We start from the raw sequence: 4,078 nt of genomic DNA on the forward strand, positions 1-4,078 counted from the left end.
TAATTTTGACTAGTATTATAAATAGTTTTTAAAATATAAATTTTATATGTGTTTATATTTGTATTTGTCATACATGGAATCTATAAGGCATCCCTAACTCCTTTGGTTGATTAATTAATTAGAAGGAACCATGAATGAACTGAGAAGTAGATTGATTCAAGAAAAATTGTGCAGATTATCACTGATGTTAATATAAAACGATATACTTAAATAAATAGACTTTGAAAAAGTAATTAATGATTTTGTGAATAAAAAATTTACTTATTTAAATGCAGTTACTTTTAATAAATATGTAAATATTGTACATAGGTGCCAATGTGTGTCAGATGTATTTATTTTATTTGTACTTTAATTTAATTGTCTTTATCTTGTATGTAAATTATTTAATCGGTTTTTATTATGTCGATTTATATTTTTATTTACAAACATTATATTTGTTTTGTTTTATTTGGTAGTTTTATTGTTAACTAGCTGTTTATCTCTTTTCTTTTTTACTTTAGTTTAGTCCGTATATATAAATGAATATTTCGAACGCTAATGGTACATGCCATTAATTGTTTCAACTTGTATTATTATTCAATAAAAACTATTAATTAAAAAAAATCTTTTCGAGTATCAAATAAATCAATTATTTAAACTAGGTTGTTGTTTATATTTTAATTTAGAAACATTATATTTGTATTTTTTAGTTTATGGAAACATTAAATTTTGTTTTTATTATTGCTATTAATTACATTGATTTCTCTTCTCTTTTCTTTATTTTAGTCTGTATCTGTGGATGATTACGATAAAATGTGGGCGCTTTTATTATTATTATTCAATGAAAACTCTTATTTTTTAATATTAAAAAACCTTTATATACAATCTTTACACTTTCCTGAGACTAATATTGTTTAAATAAATAAATGTATCCTATTTTAGTCTCAATACATTTTTTATTCCTTTATAAGTCCGACGTTTCGGCCAGTTCGGCCATCCTCAAGTACAATCTTAATACAAATACAATTTTAGAACCAGATCATTTAAAAAACAACTTTATGCAGGCTATTCTGACCAGGTCATTTATATCAGTCCTCAAATTACCATAATTGTTTACATTAAATTAAAAATTAAAACTTTTTATCTCATCCAACCTCCTTTTTAAAATTTATCACAACAAAAATAAGATACAATTTATTAATTTAAACATTTAATTAAATCTATTGTGTTTACAAACCGAACATTGTTCATGAAAAAAGGTTAAGTGAAAATTGTAATATAACCTAGTTTCTTAAAAAAATCTGGGGGAACCCTCGGTGGCCCTGTTCAGGTGACATCCTATCTTATAGTTAAAATTAAATATATATGAAATAAATAATTAGGAAGAATATTACACCAGGATTTTCGCCCCAAGTATGGCAGGTTGCTACACTATTAAAGAGACAAGTGCTTCACGCATTGTACTATTGTATAGGAAAACATTCCTTCCTATTCGGTTACATCGCAGGTTGAACAGGGACCGCCTGTCAACTTGTAAAAGGTTGAGGGAATATTCCCTCTTCAGAAGAAGAAGAAGAATACGTGAGGGAATTTCCGTTTGCCCCCGCTCTAGAGTGGGGAGGAGTGGGAGTCACGTGGTAGGAATGCGCAACAAGCCAGTCAAAACTACACAACGAGGTTGAGCGGACCCATACCATCTCTGTCGTGATAGTGTGCGAGCTGTCGACCCTCATGTTGGAACTAGGCGATTGGTGATAGGTAGCGACCGTGGAGGTTATCGTCCAGCGTTCAGGTGAGTCATCTCAAAGCTTACTGCTCGAACTTTGTCCCGCGAAATCACTCCATGTCTCACTAACAGATGGTACTTTTCAGATATTATCTGTATTTATCCTAGTAATTATCTAAAATAAAATTATTTATTGAAAAATGATATGGTTAATTGTGCGATAGTTGTGATAGGGAAGGTATGTCAAGGATGCCTACCTGTTCCATAACGGTCCTCTAGAGCTAGCTGTTCTTGTTCCTGGACCATTTGCAGTTATTTTACATCATTTAGATTAAAAATAGTTGTATAATAATGAATATAAACAATTACGATTATTAATGTAAACCATTCGAATGCTTGTATCCACCTATTAAGTGCTTGAATTAAGTCAACAATGTATGGGAACTATTTTGAAAGGGCTGAAATTACATAAACAGTGACTCATAACCTTGTAGCTTTGAAATACGCTCGTGTGTTTACTATAAAGTTTAAAACTTCCTCTTATATATATTATATGTACTTTACAAGTTACTAAAATACAATATTTTTTAAGATTATTTTTTGCTTTAAGGATTTATTTTTACAGTAAAATTAATTTTAAATTCAAAGCCGAAGAATTTCCGGAGATGGGGCTGACTTCCGGTCGCTTCCTGTTGGTTTTTAATAAGCTTTCTCACACTTTTACTTTCTTAATGTCAATTAAATTATTTATTTCGATTTTTTCTTATGCGGTTTGCTTTGTAAGTGATAGAAACAAAGTTGAATTATTACCACACTTTGTTGTTTAGATACGAATAATCATATGCTTTGTATCATTAATTTCCTTATTAAATTATTATTAAAAGATCCCTTATTTTTCTTTATTTCTACTTCCACTGAGTGAATAATAAATATTTTCATAAATACTCATCATACGATCAAAGACTCATATTCAGTTTTATAATTTATTAATCTTTAATTTCACACTATTTGTTAATAAATTTATCAATTTATCTATCTGATCCTGGTTTTGAGTATTATAAGTGTGTATTATAAATGGTTCTATAGGGCATTAGTACAGACTGTGGTTGGGTCTTTAAAACGATAATCCACATAAACCTGTTTAGACAGCTTGCTTATTCACTTGGTTCGGATTGAGTAGATTTATTTGATTAATATTTAATCTACTTTTAACTCGTATGAGGTGATGTGTGGTCGTTATTCAATTTTCATACTTAAAATATCAGTTAATACCAGTTGGCTGATGTTATGCTAACAGTCTAGAATTAGTGAGCAACTGTAAATCTAACTTTTAATTATTTGCCACAAAATACTAAAAGATACAATTTACTATTCTCATTATTAGTGAATCAATTTTATCAAAAAGTAGATTAATGTATTTTTAGGTTTTATTTTTTGTCTTTTTTATTAGTCTGAGATTTTTTCTTATCATTCTTATATAATACAAATTTTCAATAATCTTGTATTGAACATTATTAGTTGGATTATTTTTTTTTTCTCTGAAAAATGAGTAAATAATGGTAAAATTGGTTTGATATATTTATCATTCCTCTGCGATGATTAAAATCTATATTTAATTCATTATTGAAAATCTGTACTTAGTTTAAGTAAGGGAAACCTACAGATTCAAGAACGAAAAAAAAAAATGTTTTTTTTGTCTTGAAAATATCCGAAGGCTTTTCTGAAAAGTTTGAGAAGTATATCATTAGGGATACTGAAATCAAAACGCTCCAGAAAAATATTTAAACTTAGGTAAAATTTAGTTAAATAGCATAATTTACGAGTTTAATTTATTTTCATAAAAAAAAAAAAAAAAAAAAATATGAAGTTAAAAGCAAAAGAGTATAGGTGACAAGTTTGCTATACAGATTTTTCTTTGCTGCTTACCTGTATAAGAACCAAATTTATATTTCAGTATTGACAAAATTGTTAAATTTTTAATAATTATCTGATAATTCCACGATTTTGTCCATACTAAAGCGTAAATTTGGTTCATGTACAAGTTGATAGAAAAAAATTCTTCTGATTAATTGTCTCTAGTATCGCTTTACTATTAATCTCCTTAATTGAACAGCTAAAAATTCTAAGGTTATTAATAATATTAATTTAAATCGATTAAGAAGAAACTAGAAAATCGTTTTTAAACCCACATTCTTTCTATAATTAAAAACTTTTTAATAATCCTCGTAAAGATAATCATTTCATACATGTTCATTATACAAGTTTATACAAGTTCATTATACAATTCATACAAATTTTATAAGAAGTGTGTAATTTTATTCAAAAATGTGTTTGTATCATTAGTGTATCCTAAATCTATTTGGATTTATATAT

The 4,078-nt window shown here is 27.5% G+C and overlaps 1 protein-coding gene across 1 annotated transcript in view; it reads left to right on the top strand.

Moving 5' to 3' along the window:
* The first annotated feature begins 1,615 nt into the window (after nt 1–1,615).
* The window catches only part of LOC106692416 (uncharacterized), a 175,107-nt gene continuing 172,644 nt past the window's right edge, over nt 1,616–4,078 (top strand). The window contains exon 1 of the mRNA XM_014438353.2: nt 1,616–1,771. The gene's annotated coding sequence lies outside the window, so the exon portion shown is untranslated. The remainder of the gene's footprint in view (nt 1,772–4,078) is intronic.

The sequence above is a fragment of the Halyomorpha halys genome, unplaced genomic scaffold (assembly GCF_000696795.3).
Source record: "Halyomorpha halys isolate HHAL.00 unplaced genomic scaffold, Hhal_1.1 Scaffold56.1, whole genome shotgun sequence".
Lineage (NCBI taxonomy): Eukaryota > Metazoa > Arthropoda > Insecta > Hemiptera > Pentatomidae > Halyomorpha > Halyomorpha halys.